Source organism: Trichechus manatus, unplaced genomic scaffold (genome assembly GCF_000243295.1).
Source record: "Trichechus manatus latirostris isolate Lorelei unplaced genomic scaffold, TriManLat1.0 scaffold00165, whole genome shotgun sequence".
Lineage (NCBI taxonomy): Eukaryota > Metazoa > Chordata > Mammalia > Sirenia > Trichechidae > Trichechus > Trichechus manatus.
In genome coordinates this window covers 1,976,440-2,002,782 of record NW_004444101.1, presented here as the reverse complement: position 1 = coordinate 2,002,782, position 26,343 = coordinate 1,976,440, and the positions used below count along the sequence as shown (strand labels likewise).

Sequence of the window (26,343 nt, the reverse complement as noted above, 5' to 3'; positions counted from 1 at the left end):
CCAGCTTGACTTTCTGGCAAGTCTATTACTCAGCTATGGTGATAGAAATCCTAACAGTGGTTATCTTTGGAGGGTGGGAGGATTGACTACAAAGGAACATGAGAGAACTTTGTGGAGTCATGGAATGTTCTATGTCTTCACTGAGGTGTTATGTTGGGTGACAAACAGTCTCGGTTTACCTGGGACCAAGGAGGTTCCTGAGATGTAGAGCTTTCAATTTTAAAACTGGAACAGTCCCTGGAAAACTGGGAAGAGTTGGTCACTCTACGTTGTATGCATCTACACATTTGTCAAAACTCATAGAATTGTACACTTAAAGTTTGTGTTGTGCATCGTATTATGTATAAATTATATTTCAATAAAAAAGAGAAGGTATATTTAAAAATTGTCGATGGGAAACCAACCAACCAAACAAATGAGAACACAAGCAGTTGACGGAAGAGAGCGTTTGACCTCAAGTTAAACTCATGGTTTTAATGTAATAACTTTTGGAAGGACCATGACTTAGGGGCGGCCTGACATGCCGCTTACCACTTTTATATGTCCCCCCGGATGAATTGACGCCTTTGAGTCATGGTGTTGTTGAAGAATGTTGAATACACCATGGACTGCCAAAAGAACGAACAAATCTGTCCTGGAGGATGTACAGTCAGAATGCTCCTTAGAAGTGAGGATGGCGAGACTTTGTCTCACATACTCTGGACATGTTGTCAGGAGGGACCAGTCCCTGGAGAAGGACATCATGTTTGGTAAAGCAGAGGGTCAGCGAAAAAGAGGAAGACCCTCAATGAGACGGACTGACACAGTGGCTGCAACAATGGGCTCAAGCATAACGATTGTGAGGAGGGCGCAGGACCGGGCAGTGTTTCGTTCTTTCGTACCTAGGGTCACTATGAGTCGGAACCGACCGGACAGCACCTAACAACAACAGGATGAAATAACCCTGAGGGGATGTTTGGGGTTTAGCCTAGTTGACAACCTTCTTCTGGGAGAGCCATCTCTACACCTGCCACTGGGCACGCTGCTTTTCTGCAGAAGGACCACAGCTATCATTGGGACATAAAGATAAGGAGGTGACTCGCCCACAATCTCAGGTTGGCTACTGTCCCATTTGGGAAAGGAATCATCAAGCTTATTTCTTTTTATTTTTCTTTCCCTCCAGTGAATCTCATTTCCTGTGGTCCTTGCTGCACACTTTTCTATATTCCACCGTCTTTGAACATCTGTAACCCACAGGGCAGAGCCAGTGTATTCTGGGCTGTGTTTGCATTCTGCTGCCATTTTCCATTAGTTACTGCACGGGAGATCTTCATTGTGGGCTGGCTTCTTTTCAGTCTTTGAGTTTGCACACATCAGCACATCTCGTGAGGCATTTTGAGTATGAAGCCCCAGTGAGTCTGAAATCCACTATTTACACATAGCACCTAGCTAAGGTAGCTTTTCCTCTTGAGAACTCACCGTATTTATGAGCAAAATATCATCCCTATCAATCACTCAACCTCAATCCTCCAGAGCAGAGTTAGAGCAGATGTTTCGGATCTCTTTCCTTGTGATAGGAAGGGGCTTGCCGTATTTTTGGCTGTGGCTTTTAAAATCACTCCGTTTCCTTGATTTGCCAGGTTTTAAATAGTACAAACTCGTCATCAAGTTTTGTTATGCTGAATAACTCTCTGAAGACATTTCCGTGAGAAAATCATCAGAAATTTCTCTAGATTAACATAGCGCTGGACAATTGAGAACGTTCTGGAGGGGCCTAGGCTTTGCTAGTTTTACTCTCAGCCCGTCACAGCGCTCAAGGGTGCTGGCCAAGATAAAGCCAGCATCCAATCTATTTTAGGAACGTAATAGAAAAATTGTTTGCTGCTTACTCATTTGTATCGTGTGCTCAAGTTGAATTCTTTATATCAAAGCCCCCAGACAAAGGAGAGTTTGTAAACTTTGCTACAAACAGTTTAAAAAATTCAGCCTTGCTCCAAGCAGAACAAAGATTATGTGGTTTTCTTCCAAGGGAGCATTTTCTTACTGACAGTAAAATGTGATCACAGTGTAAGAAGAAGCCCATGTGAAGGGCTTGGCGCAGCTCTGGGCACACGGGAAGTGCAGGATAGAGTGCCTACTGTGTGCACTGTGTGCTGGGGGAGAGGCTAAGGTGGGCAAGACCCAGCCCTACTCCCAGTGGATCTCAAGGCATCGGAAGGAGTGGTAGGTCGGGCATGTAAATAACAAACCTGGTCCAAGGGTTGTGTTACGGATTGAATTGTGTCCCGCCAAACTGTGTGTGGGAATCCTAGCCCCTTTCCCTGTGGATGTGATCCCCTTTGGGAACAGAGTTTTCTTTGTTGTGTTAACAAGGCCATAGCAATGCAGGATGTGTCTTAGACCTAATCACGGCTGAGATATAGAAAGGCAGACTAAGCACAGAAGCGAGCGATTCGGGGAGGATAGACGGAGATCTTCAAGGAACAGAGGGACTCTGGGGTTCCCGAAGCTGAGACAACGGTCTTCCCCCAGAGCTGGTGGCCTGAGTTTGGGCTTCTAGCCTCCTAAACTGTGAGAAAATGAATTTATGTTCTTTAAAACCACCAGCTTGTGGTATTTCTGTTACAGCTGTGAACAAAAAACTTGTTGACGTCGAGTTGATTCCGACTCATAGCGACCCTGTAGAACAGAGTAGAACTGCCCCACAGGGTTTCCAAGGCTGTAATCTTTACGGAAGCAGGCGGCCACATCTTCTGCCATGAAGCAACTAGTGGGTTCGAACTACTGACCTCTCAGTTAGCAGCCAAGCGCTTTAACCACTGCGCCACCAGGGCTGCTAGTGTTACACAGCACTAGGGAACTAAGACTGTTTATATCTTGTTGGGAAAATCAGGACGGAGCATTTGCTTTAACGATAGATGTGACTTATCCCCACAGGTAGGAATGGTGGCAGAGGTAGGTCCAGGCAGGGGTGGCCTTGTTCTCACATCATCCTCATGGGCTGTGCTGTGGGGTCACCTGAAGGGTGAAGGTCTTAAACCCTGTCTGTGTCCTCCCCAGGGGCTCCTGCCAGTCTTGGAAGGGGTCTCAGGCTCTAGCTTAGGGAGAGAACTTAGCTGTTGAGCATAGCTGCTGGCTGCTCTGAGGGACCAGAGATATGACACCTCTCTCAGGGAGATAGAGGCCTTTGGCCTTGGGTGGGGGGGTACAGAAAGGACAGGTCCCATGGGAACTAGACCAAAGTGATTCAGGACCCATCGGAGTTCCGTTGCTGTTAGGTGTCCTCATGTTGGTTCTGACTCATAACGACCCTATATACACAGAATGAAAAACACTGCCCGGTCCTGCGCCACCGTCACAATTGTTGCTGTGTTTGAGCCCATTGTTGCAGCCACTGTGTGAATCCATCATATCAAGGGTCTTCCTCTCTTTTGCTGACCCTCTACTTTTCCAAGCATGATGTCCTTCTCCAGGGACTGGTCCCTCCTGATAACATGTCCAAAGTCCATGAGACAAAGTCTCCCCATCCTCACTTCTAAGGCGCATTCTGGCTGTACTGCCTCCTAAGAGGCCACCACTACAATTCAAAGGCGTCAGTTCTTCTGAGGCGTTTCTTTTTCAAGGTCCAGCTTTCCCACGCATATGAGGCGACTGAAAACACACCATGGCTTGGGTTCGGTGCACCTTAGTCCTTAAAGTGACATCTTCGCATTTTAACACTTTCAAGAGGTCTTTTGCAGCAGATTTGCCCAATGCAATGCGTCATCTGATTTCTTGACTGCTGCTTCCATGGTGTTGATTGTGGGTCCAAATAAAATGAAATCCTTGACAATGTCAATATTTTCTACGTTTATCATGATGTTGCTTATTGGTCCAGTTGTGAGGATTTTTGTTTTCTTTATGTTGAGGTGTAATCCATACTGAAGGCTGTAGTCTTTGATCTTCCTCAGTAAGTGCTTCGAGTCCTCTTCGCTTTCTGCAAGCAAGGTTGTGTCATCTGCATATCACAGGTTGTTAATGAGTCTTCCTCCAATCTTGATGCCCCATTCTCCTTCAGAGTCCAGCTTCTCGGATTATCTGCTCAGCATACAGATTGAATACGTATGGCGAAAGGATACAACCCTGACGCACACTTCTCCTGACTTTAAACCACGCTGTATCCCCTTGTTCTGTTCCAACAACTGCCTCTTGGTTTATGTACAGGTTCCACATGAGCACAATTAAGTGTTATGGAATTGCAATTCTTTATAATGTTATCTATAATTTGTTATGATCCACACAGTCAAAAGCCTTGGCGAAGTCATTAAAACATAGATAAACGTCTTTCTGGTATTCTCTGCTTTCAGCCAAGATCCATCCGCAGTTCTAGGGACCCCCAAAGGACAGGCTGGTCTATCACTCAATTTGCTTTTCACGAGGACAGTCCTACACAAAAGCATGGTGGCTACCTGTCTTGTGAATATTTACGGGATCCAAGGGATGGGTGGGGAGAAAGCATTATTTCTCCACTTTTGATGGGAGATGGGTTGTTAAGAGTCTGAGTTTTTCTGTATGTCTGGATCCTCTTCTGTCCTGTCTGGCTCCCTCTTGGTATAACTGTGAGCACCTCAGTTCAGGTCCCCTCATATCTCCTGCACACTTTGCCCTTGGTACGCTGGGAGACCTGTGAGTTCTGCTGCTGGTCACAGTGACCTGGCTATCTACTTCTGAAAAACCAGCCATTGAAAACCCTATGGGGCACAGTTCTGCTCTGACACACGTGGGGTCACCACGAGTCAGAATCGACTATGGCAACAGAGGCATAGCGAGGGGGAGCTAGAGGGGGGCAAATCCAAGGGGGCGCCAGGCTTGGTGGGGGTAGGGGGCGCTGTGGTAGCTCTACCCAAGAGCCTTCCTCTCCCTTTTTTTATTATGCTTTAGGTGAAAGTTTACTGTGCAAATTAATTTCTCATTCAAAAATTTATGCACAAACTGTTTTTTGACATTGGTTGCAATCAATCCTTGCTATGTGTCAGCACTCTCCCCCTTTCCCTTTCCACCCTGGGTTCCCTATGTCCATTCATCCAGTTTTCCTGTCGCTTCTTACCTTCTCATCTTTGCTTTTGGGCAGGTGTTGCCCATTTGGTCTCATGTACTTGATTGAACTAAGAAGCATGTTCCTCATATGCATTATTGTTTGTTTTACAGGCCTGTCTAATATTTGACAGAAAGGTGGACGTCGGAAGCAGCTTCAGTTCTGAGTTATCAGGGTGTCCGGGGGCCATAGTCTCAGGGGTTCCTCCAGTCTTGTCAGACCAGGAAGTCTGGTCTTTTTTTAATGAATCTGAACTTTGTTCTGCATTCTTCTACCATTCTGTGCAGGACCCTCTATTGTGATCCCTGTCAGAGCAGTTGGTGGGAATAGCCGGGCACCCTCTAGTTCTTCTGGGCTCAGTCTGGTGGAGGCTGTGGTACTTGTGGTCCATTAGTCCTTTGGAGTAATATTTCCCTTGTGTCTTTGGTTTTCTTCATTCTCCTTTGCTCCAGACCAATAGATGTATCTTAGATGGCCACTCGCAAGCTTTTAAGCCCCCAGACACTACTCACCAAGGTAGGATGTAGAACATTTTATGTACTGTGTTATGCCAATTGACCTAGACGTCCCCTGGGACCATGGTCCCCAGCCCTCAGCCCCAGTAATTTGTTCCCTCAAGGCATCTGGATGTGTCTAGGAAGCTTCTATGACTTTGCCTTGGTCTAGCCTTGCTGAGTTCCCTTATATTGTGTATTGCCTTTGCCTTCACCAACGTTAACTTGTCTACTATCTAGTTAGTGACTTCCCCTCCTATTTACCCCTCCCTGTCCTTTTTCAAGGGCCTTTTTTATAGGGAAGTTGGTCAGGGAATCTCAAGTGAAAGCCAAGGAACTATGACAAAGGGGGAGGAAGGGACATCCAACAGCCTGGGGCTCAGAGGAGCCTTAGACATGTCTCAGCTGTTTATCCAAACCAAGCTGAATCTGTGCTTCTCTTGCTCCCAGCTTGGATTTTTCACAAGGTGTGAGCCCTGCCTGCTGGGTGTGAGGGTGAGAGATTTCAGTCTGTCAGCATGAAGCCTCACAGCTCAAAGTCACAGAGGAAGTAAAGGACGGAGTCCCTTACTCATTGCTGCCCTCTGGGTTCTGGATGCTGAGTACGGAGCTGCATGCCATTGATGAAGAGTTCCATTTCTTCGGGTGCCATTGTTGAGCCCATTGGCACATAGTCCCAGATTGCCCTCTAGAAAATGGTACCACCCGACAGGCTCAGTAGCAGTTTCTGGAATTTCTCATCCTTGACTCTCTTAACTCTCTTGCCAAACTGTGAGTGATCTTGGTCTTTGCTGATCTGATTTCCGAGTTGATTTAATCAGCATTTGTACACACTGGTGCCAAACTGTGGGTGTTATTAGTCTTTGCTGATCTGATTTCCACGTTGATTTAATCAGCATTTGTGCGCACTGGTACAGCTGAACATTTTTGCATGTGCTTCTCAGACATCTATGATCCTTTTCTCATGCATTGCTTGGCCATATTCTTTGCCCGTTTTTCTACGAATGGGTGAGCATAATTTTATAATTTAACAATGTTAAATAGCATATGTGTTGCAACGATTTTCTCCAGTTTTCAGTATGCATTTTTGTTTTTATTCTTGGTGGTTTTCTTGACATAGAGACAGTTTTAATTTGCAGGTAGTCGATATTTTCCTTTATGGTTCGGCATCTGCATTTGACTGTGGGGCGTGGTGGTTAAGAAAGATGTGGGTTTGAGTCTGGTTCAGAGCTACACGCCTTACTTTGGGGAATTCCATCAATGTCTCCGAGCATCAGTGTTCTCATTCATAAAATGGGGATAACAATATCCTCCTCCACTGGTTCATTGTGAGGATCCACTTATAATTTATATAAATACTGAGCAGGGTGCTAGCAAGCACTCAGGAATGACCGCGTTCCATGGTCTTTCAACATAATCAGCAGGTGTAATTGTTGCACTTCTGCTACCATCCAGGTATCTGAGACATAGAAGAAAACGTCGAGACACAGCTCCCGTCCTTGAAAGAAAAGGGAAATGGAAAACTAAGTTATATGGGGGACTGCCCGGTGCTGGGGTGCCCGGCAGTATTGGAAGGAAGTGTTAGTATGGTGTTGTTGAAGGATTCCATCAGATGAAGACTCTGAGAAGCCATTAAAAACTTAGTCTAAGTAAGAGGTGCAGCAGAGACGGACACCAGGTCTGTCTGTTCCCAGAGATCTCGGGGCTCTGGTTGACCTTGCGGCTTATCACCTCCTTGAAGAGACAAAGCAACGCGTTCATGTGACTGCTTTCTCATAGCTCCAATGTTGCAGGTTCAGGCGTCCCCACCTTTCACGCCAGTAGGGGGCAGCGGTGCGCAGCAGCCATGTCAGCTGAAGAGAAAACTTTCTGGAAATTCTCAACTCTTGACTCCCTTGCCAAACCATGGGTGTTATTTGCCTTTGCTAATCTGATTTCCGTGCTGATTTAATCAGCATTTATACACACTGGTACAGTTGAACATTTTTGCATGTGCGTCTCAGACATCCATGATCCAGTTCCCATGCATTGCTTGGCCATATTCTTTGCCCATTTTTCTATGAATGGGTCAGTGTAATTTTATAAATTAAAGATGTTAAATAGCATATATGTTGCAACGATTTTCTCAGTTTTCTGTATGTATTTTTGTTTTTGTTCTTGGTGGCTCAGCATCTGGGAAGCTTGGGAGTGGCCAGGCAGGAGGAAGTCCGGGATAATTGGTCAAGGGAGATGGTCAAGGCCAGTAATACCTGCCAAGGCCAGGAGGAGCAGGAGTGGGCTATGTGTTGTTATTGTGTCTCATCTAGTCGATTCTGACTCATAGCAACCCTGTAGGGCAGAGTAGAACTGCCCCATAGGGTTTCCTAGGCTGTAATCCTTATGGGAGCAGATTGCCAGGGCTTTCTCTCCTGCAGAGCTACGGGTGGGTTTGAACCACTGACCTTTCAGTTAGCCATCAAGCGCTTAAACATGGCGCCACCAGGGCTCCTTGTATGATGTGTAGGGCTAGGGAAGTTAGGTCCAGGGTCCAGAAGGTGAGGAACAGGATCTGGGAACCCAGCTAGGGGAGAGTGATCAGATCTCAGGCGGGGCAAGTAAAGTGAGTGCCTGACCCAGGACTCCAGCAACAAGGGGCTTTGTATAGAACAAAGGTCTTCTGACACAATTACTCGTCAAATGTCGATGCCACAGGGGGAGGGATTCTACTCATCACCCAGTCACTCACATATGCCGGGATCTTTACCTTGACATCTTTTATCTTCACAACGATTTTAAAAGCAAAGTGATGTCATTTCCACTTTGCCGGAGGGGAAACTGAGGTTTAGAGATGAAGCAGCCTTCCTGAGGTCACAATGCTGCTATGTATTGCTATGCTTCCTTATTCATTGTCCAGCTTTCCCATGCATGAAAGGCAATTGAAAACACCATGGTTTGGGTCAGGCATATCTTCGTCATCAAAGTGACATCTTTGCTTTTTAACACTTTAAAGAGGTCTTTTGCAGCAGATTTGCCCAAAGCAATACGTCATTTGATTTCTTGACTGCTGCTTCCGTGGGTGTCAACTGTGGATCCAATCATTTTAGAAATCCTTGAAAACTTCAATATTTTCTCCTTTGTATCATGACGTTACTTATTGGTCCATTTGTGAGGATTTTTGTTTTCTTCATGTTATGGTACAATCCATACTGAAGGCTGTGGTCTTTGATCTTCATCAGTAAGTGCTTCAAGTCCTGTTCACTTTCAGCAAGCAAGCTTGTGCAAGGTTGTTCATGAGTCTTCCTCCAATCCTGATGTCCCGTTCTTCTTCATATAGTCCAGTTTCTCAGACTATTTGCTCAGCATACAGATTGAATACGTCTGGTGAAAGGATACAACCCTGACACACACCTTTCCTGACTTTAAACCACGCAGTATCCCCTTGTTCTGTTCAAACGACCACCTCTTGATCTTTGTACAGTTTCCTCATAGGTACAATTAAGCCACCCTATAGGACAGAGCAGAACTGCCTCATAGGGTTTTCAAGGCTGCAATCTTTACGGAAGCAGATTGCCATGTCTTTCTCCCGAGGAGCGGCTGGTGGGTTCAAGTCACTGACCTTTCGGTTAGCAGTTGAGTGCTTAACCTCTGCACCACAGGTGCTCAATAAAAGGTGGTTGTTGTTGTTAGGAGCTGTCGAGTTGATTCTAACTCATGGTGACCCCATGCGCTACCGAGTAGAACTGTGCTCCTTTGGATTTTCTTGGCTGTAGTCTCTACAGAAGCAGATCACCAGGCCTTTCTTCTGTGGTGCCACTGAGCCAGTTTGAATCACCAGCTTTTTGGTTAGGAAGGCTACTTTTATTTTTGTTACGTTTCTAGTCCAAGTCCTTACTGAATTGGACAAGGCCTCCATGCTCAGGGCCCCTGGCCACCTCCCCACCCCCCACCCTCTCACCCCCCACTGCAAGCCCCATGCTCACTTACCCGTGCGCCCCTCGTTCCCCCCACCCCTTCCAGCCCTCTCCCCGTGCTCCCACATGTTTGGCATTTCCTCCTCAGGACAGTCTTCTTGACCCTCCCCCCTCCTGAGGCAGCATTAACCGGTCTCCCCTGCCTCGTCCTTTGTCCCTTTGTACCTGGGCCGCCACCTCTCAGCTGCAGGCACCTGTCCCGCCCCTGCCTGGCCCTGGCCCCTCAGGTCAGGACTTTGATTTATTTCCTTGCCTCCCCTCTGCCCTGCCCAGCCTGGCAAGCAGCCAGGTGCCAAAGGGATTGTTGAGCCGAGGAATTTGGCTTGGTGTACAGAAACCCCCATGGAATTTTCCACTGAGATAAGTAAAGCAAGGGTGAGGACGTGTAGGCGGACATGATCCTTCCTCTTTCTCTCAAAGGCCTTAGGAGATGGGGGGGCTCTGGAAGAACAGACGGAGATGACTATCAGGCTGAGTTTTATCTTGAGATACAGCTCTGACAGGGGCCCCAAGGAGGAAGGGAAGCCTCGAAAATCTCCAGCCAACTTCCACCCCATTTGCTGGGCAGAGCGAGGGGATGGCATAACTAGGGGGGAACACGGGGTGCGGACTACACCCCTTGACACTGTCAGAGGGGGTGACACCAAAATGACCCCAAGGTTGGTAGTGGTGGGCCGGTGGGGGCCGCGGGGGAGGGGCCACCAAGGCAGCGGCGTCACTAGGGTCAGTGTCACCTGTCCCCCAGTGAGGTGACTCATCACTGCACCCCTGGCACCAGCCAGTCACTAGGGTTGGTGTCATCCAGTGGCCAGTTGGGTACAGAGGAAGGTTTCCACTTTGGCCAATGGGAGAGGGGAGGACCCTGGGGGGGGCAGAGGGGAGGAGCCATATGGCGCTCAGCCCTGTGCAGGGGTGACGTGGGGCGGGGCCACTCCTCCCACCGGAGTGCGGGTTCCTTGCCAGGCCCCGCCCACCCCAGGCAGGGGTGGATGACACGTGAGTTATAGCACTGGGTGACACCAACCCTAGTAACTCCACTGGAGTGGGGTTCCTTGGCCACTATTGCTAGAAAGATGTGGAGGCATTCACTGTGGGAACAACATTGGGGGCCTCTGTAAGGAATTGAGGGGCACGGATCCGGGGTGGGCAGTTGGCAGTGTCGGCCATAAGCCCTGCTAACCGCTTCTAGGATCTCTAGGGAAGTCACGAAAGGCGGCTGAGATGGAAAGGAAGCCAATGGAATGGCCGTCTTGGGGAGCAGATAAGCCCCAGCATTTCCCTGTAGATATTTGAGCAGAGACTGAAAAATCAGCGGGCAGGGGTGTTGTAGATAGTTCAGACCCGGGGGAAGCTCAATCCCGTAATGCCCAGAGGCTGGCTAGCCCTGCTTGTTGTCTCTGGTGCTGTCAGGGCGGTTTCTACTCGTGGGCAGTCCATGGACGGCAGTTGTCTGATCCTGCAGCATCCTCACGACAGTAAGTGTGCGAGCCCATTGTTGAGCCACCGTGTCAGTCCATCTCTTTGAGGGGCTTCCTCTTTTTTGCTGACCCTCTGCTCTACCAAGCATGATGTCCTTCTCCAGGGAATGGTCCCTCCTGATAACATTCAAAGTATGTGAAATGAAGTCTCGCCGTCCTCACTTCTAAGGAGCATTCTGGCTGTACTTCTTCCAAGACAGACTTGTTCATTCTCCTGGCAGACCATGGTATATTCAATATTCTTCGCCAACACCACAATTCAAATTCATTAATTCTTCTTCAGTCTTCCTTATTCATTGTCCAGCTTTCACATGCATATGAGGCCATTGAAAACCCCATGGCTTGGGTTAGGTGCACCTTAGACTTCAAAGTGACATCTTTGCTTTTTAACACTTGAAAGAGATCTTTGGCAGCAGATTTGTCCAATGCAATATGCCGTTTGATTCCTTGACTGTGGCTCCCACGGGCGTTGATTGTGGATCCGAGTAGACTCCAGCCCTGCAGTTCTGTTGGAAGCTGAATATGTGCACATGAGCGTACACGCTGTATAGGTGAGCTGACTAAAAGGTGTCAATGTGACGCTGTGGCAGGGTGGCCCCTGGCCCAGCTCCGCACCTCCTTCCCTCCGAACCTACTAATGGACTATGGGTGGTGCAAATGGTTTGCGCTGGACTGCTAACCTAAAGGATGATGGTTTGAACCCACCCAGTGGCTCCATGGAAGAAAGGCCTGGCGATCTGCTTCCTTTAAGATTACCACCAATAAAACCCTATAGAGCAGTTCTACTCTGACCCACACGGGCTCGCTATGAGTCAGAATAGATTTGACGGCAACGCAGAACAACAACAAATGTTGATACAGAGTCCCTGGGTGGTGCAAATGGTTAACATGCTCGGCTGCTAACGGGAAGGTTGGAGGTTGCAGTCCACCCATAGGTGCCTTGGAAGAAAGGCCTGGCAATCTACCTGTCAAAAATCAGTCAGTGAAAACGCTGTGGAGCACAAGCGGACGCACGCGAGGTTGCCATGAGTCAGACTTGACGGCAACCATTTTTAACTGGCTAAGAGAACGTAAGGAAAACGGATTTTGCCGTCTGGGTTCACAGCTGACATGTTTCCACCTCTGTCTCTGGCCACACCACCACCAGGTCGTGCTCGGAGACTCTGAAGTCTCATCTCGAAGACGCTGTTCCATCACCACCAGATGGGGAATTCCAGGCCTAGGGTCCCGTGAAGAATTCGAGGACAAGGAGGATGACCCCTTCCCCTCTCCTGCCACCTCCCCCCACAGTGGCACCCAGTGGCTGAGACTTCAAGGAAGGGCTGGGGGTGACAAAGCGTGGAGAGGACATTAGAAAAATGCACCCTTCCCCAGGTGGCACCAGCAGGGACCCCCTGTCTGATCCCCTGTCTGGGCCTGGACGAGGGTGACCTCCAGATCTGGTGTGGGTTGCAGGAGTTGGCCGGCCACTGTTTGCGGAAGGAATTAATTTATCTGACTGAAATGCTGTTTTGTCCTCTGGGCTGTTTGTTTCAGATACAACAGAGGTTCACCACAGCTCCGGGGGGGGAGGGGAGGCCCTGTGCCAGAGCTGAGACACTCGGAGGTGGGGACAGAGCGGCAAAAGGCGCTGCACAGGTGAGCCCATGACTTCTGGTGGCTCCAGGTGACTTTCTTGGCTGCTTTACGGCCCGGCCTCCTGCTGGGCCCTGCCCAGTCCTATGTGACCGCGTGACCTCAGCTGGACCTTGCCCCCGGGCCGGATGGGGAGGGCAGAGGCCTGTCCTGGGCGGGCGGCTGCTCACCCACCTGCCTGAGGCCAAGGCCGCTCTGACTTCCCTGCCCTGGGCTCTGTTTGCGGGTGGAGCAGAGTCCCGTCCACTGCACCTCCTGGGGAAGCCAGCCTTTCCCACGACAGGAGGAGGGAGGACAGGACAGGTGGCAGCCCTGTAGGATCCGGTGATGGCGGGCTGGCTGTGACCGGCCTGGGACTCGTGAGTCATTGTTTAAACTTCTGAGTACTTTGTAGAGGGAGAAAGAGTGTGTGTGTGTGTGGTGTGTGTGTGTGGTGTATGGTGTGTGTGCCTATGCTGTGTGGTGTGTGTGTTCTGTGTGTGTGCCGTGTGGTGTGTGTAGTGCATGGTGCGTGTGTGTGTGGCGTGTGTGCTGTGTGTGTGTACTATGTGTGGTGTGTGTGGTGTGTGTGTGGCGTGTGTGTGGTGTGTGTGTGGAGTGTGTGCTGTGTGTGTGTACTATGTGTGGTGTGTGTGGAGTGTGTGCTGTGTGTGTCCATAGTATATGTGGTGTGCGTGTGCCTGTGTGTTCGAATGTGCCCGTGTGTGCACTGTCAAAGGGGCAAAGCAAGGGGCAGAGGGGTGGTGTACTCGTGGGTCAGAAGGGCCTTGTTTGGATCCCCAGTGGCATTAGGTCAGGCTTCCGGAGGACATTCTTATTTAAGGGTGTGCAGGCCTCAGGAGAATCTCCTGAGAAGCCTAAAGGTGAAACCGCTGGTAAAGAAGATGCCTGGGAGGGAATCCCCGACAACTGGGATCAAACTGCTCAATTAAAACTGTTTGTTGTTGTCTAGTGAGCTTGCCAGACTTCCTTGTGAGACCCCCTCTCGGAATCTATCTCTATATTTTTCATATATATTTCTCTGTATCCAGTGGCTACATACACTGTTTCTGAAAGGGACTAAAAGTTCTGAACAAGCACCATGTGGCAATCTCGCGTTCTTTACGAGCCTGGGCAAGAATAACACGCAGGAACAGTCTCATCAAACCGGAACCTTCCCAGAATTGCCCAAAGGAAAACAAACAAAAACCAGAGTAGTAGGTGTTTGCTCTCCTTCCTGTCTCCCTGCGGGAAAGGAGACGAGGCTGTAAGAAATGGAAAAGCCCCAATGAGGATGGGTGGAGAGGGCAGCCCCGTCGTCTTGAAAACTCTGATATTCCTTTGCCTTTAGAAAGACTCCAGACCCCACTATCTTGATTAAATTCTCGAGGCCCCGTCAGATGTCCCCTTAGGAATTTTCTCTCTGAATAGAAGGCGCCAGCCTCTGATTATTGAAAGCTACAACGTATAATCACACAAAAAGTTAAACGTAAATGTTTAGAGCAGCCTTATCCGTAACAGAGAAAAAATTAAAACCAAGGAAAAATCCAGTAGTAGGGAAATGACTCAGCAAATTGGGATAACATTGGAATGTTATGTGGCCGTTAAATACGTTTTTGAAGCATAAATAGCAATGTGGAAAACTGCCTTTGATACTATATTAATTTTTTTTTTTTTAGAAGACAGGATACAATAATTTTCTTTTAAAACTATGGGTTTTGGTTTGTTTGTTTTTAAGATTCATAGGGGAAAAACTGGGAGAACATCGGAAAAATATCATTCGTGGTTATTAGGCGTGTGCGGTTGTGAGTAATTTCTCTTTTTTTCCGTCTCAACAATTGTGTGTCTGTATTTATGGTAAAATATTACTTTTTAAACCAAGAGATGTATCACTGAAGGAATCAAATGCTGGTATCTGGGGTCAGAGTAATAGCACATTCATTCATATTCCACTTATTTAGGTTAATTCAGACATATTTTGGGCTAAAGATTTTCTTGACTTAAAGGATTTACCAGTCTCTGCAAATAAGTAACCAACCAGTGGCTGCCAAGTCGATTCTGACTCATGGTGACCCCCTGTGTGTCAGAGTAGAACTATGTTTCATAGGGTTTTCAGTGGCTGACTTTTCTTTTTGGTTGTTGTACTTTATTTTTTTTTTTTTTTTTTAATTTTTTACTGTATTTCAGGTGAAGGCTTACAGAACAAATAGTTTCTCATGAAACAGTAGTACACATGTTGTTTTATGACATAAGTTAACAACCCCACAACATATCAACCCTCTAACTTCTCCAACCTTTCTTTTGGTGAAAATACACATAGCCAAAGATACACCATTTCAAAAATTTCTACATGCACTGTTCAGTGACACTGACTACGCTCTTCCAGTTGTGCTGTTATTCTCACTTAAGATGAAGGCTTACAGAACAAAATAGTTTCTCATTTAACAGTTACTACACATGTTGCCCTATGACAATGGTTAACAATCTCACAACACATCAACAATATCCTTACTCAACCTTGGGTTCCCTATCACCAGCTTCCTTGTCCCCTTCTGCCTTCTGGCCCTTGTCACTGGACTCCTGTACCTCATTAGTCTCATTTGGTTTTATGGGGCTGTCCACTCCCAGGCTGAACAGTGAACCTCAGAGGTAACTTCACCAGTGAGCTAAAAGGGTGTCTGTGGGCCATACTCTCGAGGTTTCTCCAGTCTCCTTTAGGCCAGTCAATCCGATCTTTTTTTTGTGAGTTTTAATTATGCTCTACATCCTTCTCCAGCTCTGTCCAGAACCCTCTGTTGTGATCCTGGTGAGAGTAGTCAGTGGTGGTAGCTGGGCACCATCTAGCTGTACTGGACTCAGTCTTGTGGAGGCCTTGGTAGCTGTGGACAATTAGTCCTTCGGACTAATCTTTTCCTTGTATCCTGTTCTCTTCATTCTCCCTTACTCCCGAAGGGATGAGACCAGTGGAGTATCTTAGATGGCCGCTCACAGCCTTTTAAGACCCCAGACACTACTCACCTAGGTAGAATGTAGAGCATTGTCTTTATAAGCTGTGTCATGCCAATTGAACTAGATGTTCCCTGAGACCATGGTCCCCACAGTCAGTGGCTGACTTTTTGGAAGTAGATCGCCAGGCCTTTCTTCCAAAGTGCCTCTGGGTGGACTCAAACCTCCAACCTTTCGGTTAGCAGCCTAGCTCATTTATCGCTTACAGCATCCAGGAACTCTGTGCAAATAAATAGCAAAGAAAACTTGAAGGGGTATCTTTAACTACTTGAGGATGCATTGCTGTTAGGCATCTTATAACTTTCTCTTGATGTAAAATTACTGTACAAATCAATGGATCTTTTCTCCCAGCAAGATGTCTTAAGCACTTCTCATAAGAAACAAGGCGTTAGGCTGGGATGGCCTGGAAAGTTCAGAAACTCCATTCTCAAAAATAGTTTACAAATTTGGTTGTTGCTTTAGTTGTTAGGTGCCATCCAGTTGATTCCGACTCATAGCAACCCTACAGAATAGAGTGGAAGTGCCCCATAGGGTTTTCTAGACTGTAATCTTTATGAGAGAAGATCGCCAGGCCTTTCTCCCTCAGAGCTGCTGGGTGGGTTCGAACCACCACCATTTCAGTTAGCAGCTAAGTGCTTAACCATTGTGCCATCAGGACTCCTTTGCAAGTTTAGACTTCCTACTGAAGTGATCATCTTTTTCCAGTGAGTCTGAGTCGCTGGGGTTCCTGCGTCAGGCGTGTTGTGACGCTGTTCTTATGTGTAAAGCGGGCCCTGCCCTTGTCTACTTTCTGAAATGATGATAGAGCCCAGTGAATCCCGTCGGGCTTGGGGACAGTGGGCTGTGGAGTTAATCTTGTGGCTTTGTCATAGAGCAACTGCTGGGCCTCTCTGAAGGATGGGGTGACGCCAGGACCCTCGAGCTTCTTGGTCACCTGCACCAGGAGGTTCTGTGAGCACCTTGCCAGGCTTGGCCCATCCGCCCCATGGAGGTGGCCTGTCCACTAGGCCTGGTCAGTCCAGGCCCCTCTACTCAGTCCACCTTGAGCAGCCTTGGCCTTGAGGTGTAGTTTCCTTGGTCACCTGGAGCTGAGTGGCCGGTGTGAAGCGTTTTCAGTGTGCCCTGGAGGATCTTCTCTGTTCCCCCTTCTGCAGGTGCCCCAGCTTACTGCTTGACGGGCGGCTGGGGCTCGACAGACAGTAAAACCACACGATGGAAACAGCACGCCTGTCTAGTTACGGCTTCCTGCTGAGCCGTTCCCTCATTCATTGGCTCATGAAATAGTCATTGAATGAGTTTGCCTAGGGTTGCCGTACAAATTATCACAGACGGAGTGGCTTCAAACCACAGAATTCATTCACTCACAGTTCTGGAGGCTGTCGCTGTCGTTAGGTGCTGTCAAGTCAGACCCAGTGCAGGCGACCCTCTGTACAACAGAACGAAACACTGCCCGGTCCTGCGTCATCCTCACAATCCTTGCTGTGTTTGAGCCCCTTGTTGCAGCCGCTGTGTCAATCCATTTCATTGAGGGTCTTCCTCTCTTTCACTGACCCTTTACTTTACCAAGCATGATGTCCTTCAGGGACTGGTGCCTCCTGATAACATGTCCAAAGTACATGAGACGAAGCCTTGCCATCCTTGCTTCTAAGGAGGGTTCTGGCTGTACTTCTTCTAAGACAGATTTGTTTATTCTTCTGCAGTCCATGGTATATTCAATATTCTTCAACAACACCATAATTTAAAGGTATCAGTACTTCTTTGATCTTTCTTATTCATTGTCCAGCTTTCACATGCATATGAGGCAATTGAAAATATCAGGGCTTGGGTCAGGCACACCTTAGTCTTCAAAGCGACATCTTTTTATTTATTTATTTTAACACTTTAGAGGGATCTTTTGCAGCAGATTTGCCCAATAAAATATGTAATTTGATTTCTTGACTGCTACTTCCACAGGCGTTGATCCAACGTGGATCCAAGTAAAACAAAATTCTTGACAACTTCAAGATTTTCTCCATTTATCATGATGTTGCTTATTGGTCCAGCTATGAGGATTTTTGTTTTCTTTATGTTGAGGTGTAATCCATACTGAAGGCTGTAGTCTTTGATCTTCTTCAGTAAGTGCTTCAAGTCCTCTTTGCTTTCAGCAAGCAAGGTTGTGTCATCTGCATATCGCAGGTTGTTAGAGTCTTCCTCCACTCCTGATGCTGTATACCTCTTCATATAATCCAGTTTCTCTGATTATTTGCTTAGCATACAGATTGAATAAATAAGGTGAAAGGATGCAACCATGACGCACACCTTTCCTGATTTTAAACCATGCAGTATCCCCTTGTTCTGTTCAAATGACTGCCTCTTGGACTACGTACAAGTTCTTCATGAGCACAATGAGGTGTTCTGGAATTCCCCTTCTTCGCAATGTTATCCATAATTTATTATGATCCACACAGTGGAATGCCTTTGCATAGTCAATAAAACACAGATAAACATATTTCTGGTATTCTCTGCTTTCAGCCAAGATCCATCTGACATCAGCAATGATATCCCTCATTCCACGTCCTTTTCTGAACCCAGCTTGAATTTTTGGCAGTTCCCTCTCAATGTACTGCTATAACTGCTTTTGAATGATCTTCATCAAAACTTTACTTGTGTGTGATATTAATGAAATTGTTCAATAATTTCTGCATTCTGTTGGATCACATTTATTTGGAATGGGAACAAATATGGATCTCTTCCAGTTGGTTGGTCAGGTAGCTGTCTTCCAACTTTCTTAACATAGATGAGTGAGAGCCTCCAGCTCTACATCCATTTGTTCAAATATCTCAATTGGTATTCTGTCAATTCCTGGAGTCTGTTTTCACCAATGCCTTCAGTACAGCTTGGACTTCTTCCTTCAATACCATTGGTTCTTGGTCATATGCTACTTCCTGAAATAGTTGAACACCGACCAGTTCTTTATGGTATAGTGACTCTGTGTATTCCTTCCATCTTCTTTTGATGCCTCCTGCATCGTTCAATTTTTTGCCGGTAGAATCCTTCAGTATTGCAACTTGAGGTTTGAATTTTTTCTTCAGTTCTTTCAGCTTGAGAAATTCCAAGCATGTTCTTCCCTTTTGGTTTTCTAACTCTAAGTCTTTGCACATTTCATTATAATGTTTTACTTTTATCTTCTCCAGCTGCCCTTTGAAATCTTCTGTTCAGATCTTTTACGTCATCATTTCTTCTATTCACTTTAGCTGCCCTACATACAAGAGCAAGTTTCAGAGTCTGTTCTGAAATCCATTTTGGTCTTTTTTTTTTTTTCATTTATGGACTTTTTAATGACATTTTGCTTTCTTTATGTATGATGTCCTTGATGTCATCCCACAACTTGTCTGGTCTTCGGTCATTAATGTTCAATGCGTAAAATCTACTTTTGAGATGGTCTCTAAATCCAGGTAGGATATACTCAAGGTCATATTTTAGCTCCTGTGGACTTGTTTTAATTTTCTTCAGCTTCAGCTTGAACTTGCATATGAACAATTGATGGTCTGTTCCACAGTCAGTCCCTGGCCTTGTTCTAACTGATGATACTGAGCTTTTCCATCATCTCTTTCCACAGATATAGTTGATTTGATTCCTGTGTAATCCATCTGGTGAGGTCCACTTGTATAATCACCATTTATGTTGTTGAAAAAAGGTATTTGCAATGAAGAAGTCATTGGTCTTGCAAAATTCTATCATGCAATCTCTGGCGTTGTTTCTATCACCAAGGCCATATTTTCCAACTACTGATCCTTCTTCTTGGTTTCCAACTTTCACATTCCAATGACAGCAGCAAATATCCATTAATAATTGGAACGTGGAATGTACAAAGTATGAACCTGGGAAAATTGGAAGTCGTCAAAAATGAAACGGATTGTGTAAAATCGATATCCTAGGCATTAGTGAGCTGAAATGGACTGGTATTGGCCATTCTGAATCAGACAATCATACGGTCTACTATGCCAGGAATGACAAACTGAAGAGGAATGGCGTTGCATTCATCCTCAGAAAGAACATTTCAAGATCTAAACTGAAGTATAATGCTGTCAGCCATAGGATAACATCCATACATCTACAAGGAAGACCAGTTAACATACCTATTATTCAATTTTGCGCATCAACCACTAAGGCCAAAGATGAAGAAACTGAAGAATTTTTACCAACTTCTGCAGTCTGAAATTGATCAAGCATGCAATCAAGATGCATTGATAATTACTGGTGATTGGAATGTGAGAGCTGGAAACCAAGAAGAAGGATCTGGAGGCTAGAGAGGTCCTAATTCAGGGTGTGGGCAGGGCCATCTTCTCTCTGAAGCCTCTAGGGAAAGAGCCTTTCTTGTCTCTCCAGCTCCAGTGGCCCCAGGCTTGCGGCTGCAGGAGATCTCCAATCTCTGCCCCCATTGTCAGATGTTGTCTTCCCTCTGAGTCTCTCTGTGTGTCTCATTTCTTTTTATAACGACACCAGTCGTATTGGATCAGGTCCCACCCTACTCTAACATAACCTCCTGTTAACTCAACCTCATGCTAACTCATTCTGTCTACAAAGACCCTATTTCCAAACAAGGTCACATTCACAGATACCAGGAGTTAGAACCTCAGCATATCTTTTTGAGAGACACAATTGAATCCTTAACAGTAATTCAATCCATAATAAGCACCTACTAAATACTCAGCGAATACAGGCCTTGCTCTCATTAAAAGTTACAGCACAGGGAAGGAGATAAAACTTTAGTGATTATATAAATGGAATCTCATTAGAGATTTCAGCCAGTGAGAGAGATGTCATTAGTAAAGGAATTATTCAAGTTCACGTACAGTTACAAACAGATACTTTCAAACAGGAAGAGGTATAGGGAACAGAAACTCTGTGATGGCAGACATCTTTGTCTATTTATTAACCATTACTTGTATGTGGGGTGAGAGGGGCAATGGTTTTTCAGTGGTAGAATTCTCGCTTTCCTTGCAGGAAACCCAGGATCAATTCCCAGCCAATGTACCTCATGCGCAGCCAACACCTGTCTGTCAGTTGCTATGATACTGAACAGGTTACAGAGGAGCTTCTAGATAAGAAAGACTAGGAAAAAAGGCCTGGCAATCTACTTCCAAATATCAGCCAATGAAAACCCTGTAGAACATAATGGTCTGACCCACAGCTGATCATGGGGATGGTGCAGGACCAGGCAGTATTTCGTTCCTTGTGTATGGGGTCACTATGAATTGGGGGCCAACTATCCGGCAGCTAACAATAACCACACTTGTGTGGGGTGGACACATGACACTATTTAGCCTTTAGAAGGCATTTCTCAGCTCTGTGTAGACTGCACCACAGGGGCAGGGGTGGCTGAGCCGAGAAGGCAAAATTTCCTGCCAATGGGTAAGGGGTCTGTGGAAGGAATTGCTGTGGATCCTGCATTGGTCTTGGGCATGTTGGAGAGGAGAATGGCCCTTCTCCTGCTGCCTGGCTGGGCTGTTATGTGTCTGAGGAATCTGGAAGTCCTGGGATGGCCAGACAGGGCAGGGCTGGGCAGGGCTGACCCTTGTCTTGACCCCTTGGCTCCCAGAATCTGTCCTTGGCTAGTTCAGGCTGAGACCCAGCTCCCCTCAGCTCCTCACATTCTGCCTTAAGCTCCAAGAGATTGTCCTCAGTTCAGGCAAATATTTTAAAACACAGGGTGCTGGTAATGCACCCTCCTTTGTGTTTGCACAGAGCCCCATGTTTCGTCTCATTCATTTACCAGGTGTTCATTGAGCACCTATTATGTGCTAAGAGTCCCTGGATGGCACAGATGGTTATGCACTCAGCTACTAACTGAAAGGATCGTGGTACAAATCCACCCAGAGTTGCCTCAGAAGAAAGGCCTGGCAATCTACTTCCAAAAGGTCAGCCATTGAAAACCCTTTGGGACGCAGTTCCACTCTTACACACTTGGGATCATCATGAGTCAGAATAGACTTGACAGCAATGAGTTTGGTTTTTAATGAAATAGCGGAGCCAGGCAACAGTCACTAGTGAGCAAAAACGTCCCAACAGAGCAACTGAACATCATTTGTCTCCAGAGGGGAGTGCACACCACACTCACAGGCATTCTTGTCAGGAGCTTGAACCTGGACCTGATCAGATTTCTATTCTGAACCACCAGTGTGCAGAAAACACTGGGTTCACAGCAAAGTGCTAGATGACCACATAGGGATGCGATCAACAACATTCAAAAACTACAGGACAAACAAACTGATTTTGTCAACAAATAAATAGCAAAGAAAAAAAATGTGCCTAAATACTGAAAGTTGCAGAGGAGATAATAGGATGGCTGGGATTTGCCTCGAAATAATCTGGTGACAGGAGCTGAGGGTTTGGCAGAGGAGTGCGGGCATCCATGTGGAGGCTGTGGAAACCCCAGCACCGCCTGGCACATCAGAGTGTGCATGCCATGTGTGCGCCCTGAATATTTTTGCATTTGTTTAAGGACCTCTAAGGAACATAGGTCGTGCTGACAGCCTCCCCAGGGAGAACTCAGAGATCCGGGGACAACATTGCACTGGTCCTATCTCTTGAAACCTTTGTAACTAGTAAGGCTGAAGTGCCATTTAAAGACAAAGGAAGTCAAAGAAATGAGCTATAGGAAGCCATGGGGTGGCGCCAACATGGCATTATGGACAGAAACAGCACACAGTACCTCCACAGCAAAGACCCTAAAAACTAAGTAAAACAGTTACAATTGTCAATCTTAGAACCCTAAACAGCAAATGAGGGAAAAAGAACTCAACCAAGCACTGGATGGAGAAGGAGGCTGACAGAAAACAGAACGAGGAGAGCTATGGAGCGGAGGTCCCCTGCCAGCAGGCACAGCACAGCCATCTCAGACCTTTCAGCCACCAAGAGCGACAGACAGGGAGTACGGGAAGGCAACTTCACAGAGCTCCCAGCAGGAGACAGAGCACCGGCTGAGTGCCCGGCCTTGCCCACCTGCACCAGGTTGTGAGAAGTATCTTGCTCACAGAGAAGCAAACAACAAAGAACGCCCAGCCCACCTGCCCAGACATAACTGAATAGCACAAAAAAGCAGGATGAAACAAACAAATCTACTATCAATAAATGAAGAAAATATTCCTTAATGTCCCAAAGGCAGCAGACAATATCAAAACATATAAAATAAAACAGGATGGATGGCTCCAGAAAGCATCCAAGATAAAACGCCAGATCACCTTCCAGTAGAAGAAAAGGTACCGGAACTACTTGATAGGGAATTCAAAATTCTAATATTCAGGGCTCTCCAAGAGTTGAAGGAAAACACAAACAAAAATAAGGAAAAAATAGACAAAATCATGGAAAAGACAGACAAAACAATGGAAGAATTCAAGAAACTAATACAAGAACAAAATGTCAAAATAAGCAAATAACTAGAAATCATACAAAAACAGCAATTACAAATTCAAAAGATAAACAACAAGATTTCAGAAATAGTGCCATGGAAGGTTTTAGGAGCAAATTTGAAACAATGGAAGACAGGATGAGCAAAATTGAAGACAAATCCCTGGATACCACTTTGTTTGAAGAAAAATCAGAGAAAAGAACAAAGAAAAAAATGAAGAAACCCTGAGAATGATGTGGGATACAATCAAAAGCAAAAATTTGCAAATGATCAGAGTTGCAGAAAGGGGAGAAAATGGAAAACACAGAGAGGACTGTTGAAGATTTACTGACAGAAAACTTCCCTAATATCATGAAAGATGAAAAGCCAACCATCCAAGAAGCTCAACGAACCCCATGTAGGATAGACCCCAAAAGAAAAACACCAAAACATATCATAATCACACTTACTAAAACCTAAGACAAAGTAAGAATCCTGAGAGCAGCTCGAGAAAAAAAAATCACATACAGAGGGGAAACAATAAGACTAAGCTCTGATTACTCAGTAGAAACTATGCAAGGCAAGAAGGCAATGGGACGACATATATAAAACCTTGAAAGAAAAAAATTTCCAACCAAGAATAATATACCCTACAAAACTCTCACTCAAAAAGGATGGTATTAGGACATTTCCAGATAAACAGAAATTAAGGGAATATGTGAAAACCAAACCAAACTTAGAAGAATTATTAAAAGAAATCCTTCGTTTGGAGAACCAACAACATCAGACAACATCCTGAATCTAGGATGCAAGACTGCATCAGCCAGATACCAACCTAGGTAATGAACTCTCAAGCACAAAACAAAACTAAAAAATTTACAACAGGGAACCAGAAATGTCAATCTGTAAATGACAACAATGTCAGAACAATAAAAGAGGGAATAGAACTTTCAAATGGAGAGGAAGTCAAGGTGATATCAAGCAATAAAAGACTGATTCAAACTTAGGAAGACAGGGGTACATTTCAAGGTAAACACAAAGAAAGTTGACAAACCTACTCATCAAAATAAAGAAGAAAAACATAAAGTCTCAGTAAACACAAATCTACAGAAAGAAACAAACAAAAACACAGAAAAAAGATCCACAAACGAAAGAAATTCAGCACAGGAGAGTAAGAGGAACAAAGAAAACGTCAGCACCACAAAAAAAAGCACTACAAAATGACAGCAATAAACTCACACCTATCAATAATCACACTGAATGTAAATGGCTTAAATGCACCCATAAAGGGGCAAAGAGTGACAGAATGGATAAAAGAAACAGGTTTCATCAATATGCTATCTATAAGAGACACACTTTAGACACACAGACATAAATATATTAAAAATCAAAAGACGGAAAAAATATATCAAGCAAACAGCAACCAAAAAAGAGCAGAAATTGCAATACTAATCTCAGATGAAACAGATTTTAAAACAAAATCCACCATAAAAGACAAAGAAGGATATTATATAATGATTAAAGGGACAATCCACCATGAAGACACCATGAAGACGTAACCATAATAAATATCTACACACCCAGTGACAGGGCTCCAAAATACTTAAAGCAAACTCTAACAGCACTGAAAAGAGAAATTAACAGTTCCACAATAATAGTAGGAGACTTCAACACACTACTCTTGGTAAAGGGCAGAACATCTAGAAAGAAACTCAACAAAGATACAGAAGATCTAAAGGCCACAATCAACCAACTTGATCTCATAGACATATGTACGTAAAACACTCCACCCAACAGCAGCAAAGTACACATTCTTTTCCAATGCACACGGAACATTTTCCAGAATAGACCACATCTTAGGCCACAAACCAACCCTCAACAAAATCCCAAACATTGAGATAATACAAAGTATCTTCTCTGATCACAGTGCCATAAAAGTAGAAATTAATAACAGGAAGAGCAAAGAAAAAAATCAAGTACATGGAAACTGAATAATATCCTGCTTAAAAAACACTGGGTGATAAAATAAATCAAAGTTGGAATAAAAAAAAATTCCTAAAATCAAATGAGAATGAAAACACGTCATATCCAAACCTTTTGGGACATAGCAAAGGCAGTGCTCAGAGGTCAATTTATAGCCATCGATGCACACATCGAAAAAGAAGAGAGGGACAAAATCAAAACATTAGCTACACAACTCGAACAAATAGAAAAAGAACAGCAAAAGAAGTCCACAGCCACCAGAAGAAATGAAATAATAAAGATCAGAGCAGAAATAAATGAAATAGACACTAGAAAAACAATAGAAAGTATTAACAAAACCAAAAGTTGGTTCTTTGAGGATAGTAACAGGCACTTTGCCAAAGAAGATATTCAGGTGGCTAACAGACACATGAAGAAATGCTCACGATCATTAGCCATTAGAGAAATGCAGATCAAAACTGCCATGAGATATCATCTCACCCCAACAAAGCTAAAATTAATCCAAAAAACACAAAATAATAAATGCTGGAGAGGTTGTGGAGAGACTGGAACACTTATACACTGTTTGTGGGAATGTAAAATGGTACAAACACTTTGGAAATTGATTTTGCACTTCCTTAAAAAGCTAGAAATAGAAGTACCATACGATCCAGCTATCCCGCTACTTGGAATATATCCTAGAGAAATAAGAGCCATCACACGAATAGGTATATACACACCCATGTTCACTGCAGCACTGTTGACAATAGCAAAAAGATGGAAACAACATAGGTGCCCATCAGCAGACGAATGGACAAACGAATTATGGTATATCCACACAATGGTCATTAGGCTGAGTGAATTTAGTCAGTCACAGAAGGACAAATATTGTATAAGACCACCATTATAAGAACTCAAGAAAAGGTTTAAACACAGAAGAAAACATTCTTTGATGGTTACGAGGGTGGGGAGGGAGGGTGAGGATTATTTACTAACTAGATAGTAGATAAGAATTATCTTAGGTGAAGGGAAGGACAGCACACACTGCAGGGGAAGTCAGCACAATCAGACTAAACTAAAGCTAAAAAGCTTCCTGAATACAGTCAAATACTTTGAGGGACAGAGTAGCAGGGATAGGGGCCTGTGGACCATGCTTTCAGGGGACATCTAGGTCAACTGGCATAACAAAGCTTATTAAGAAAATCTTCTGCATCCAACTTTGGTGAGTGGGTCTGGGGTCTTAAAAGCTTGCAAATGGCCATCTAAAATACATCAATTGGTCCCAAGCACCTGGAGTAAAGGATAATGAAGAACACCAAAGACACAAGGAAAGTAGTAGCCCAAGAGACAGAAAGGGCCACATAATCCAGAGACTTCATCAGCCTGAGACCAGAAGAACTAGATGGTGCCTGGCTAC

General features: G+C 45.3%; 1 protein-coding gene across 1 annotated transcript in view; it reads left to right on the top strand.

Annotated features, from left to right (window-relative positions):
* Positions 1–12,599: 12,599 nt before the first annotated feature.
* RAB17 (RAB17, member RAS oncogene family) overlaps positions 12,600–26,343 on the top strand; it is a 27,159-nt gene continuing 13,415 nt past the window's right edge. Inside the window, exon 1 of the mRNA XM_004386463.2 lies at positions 12,600–12,613. The gene's annotated coding sequence lies outside the window, so the exon portion shown is untranslated. The remainder of the gene's footprint in view (positions 12,614–26,343) is intronic.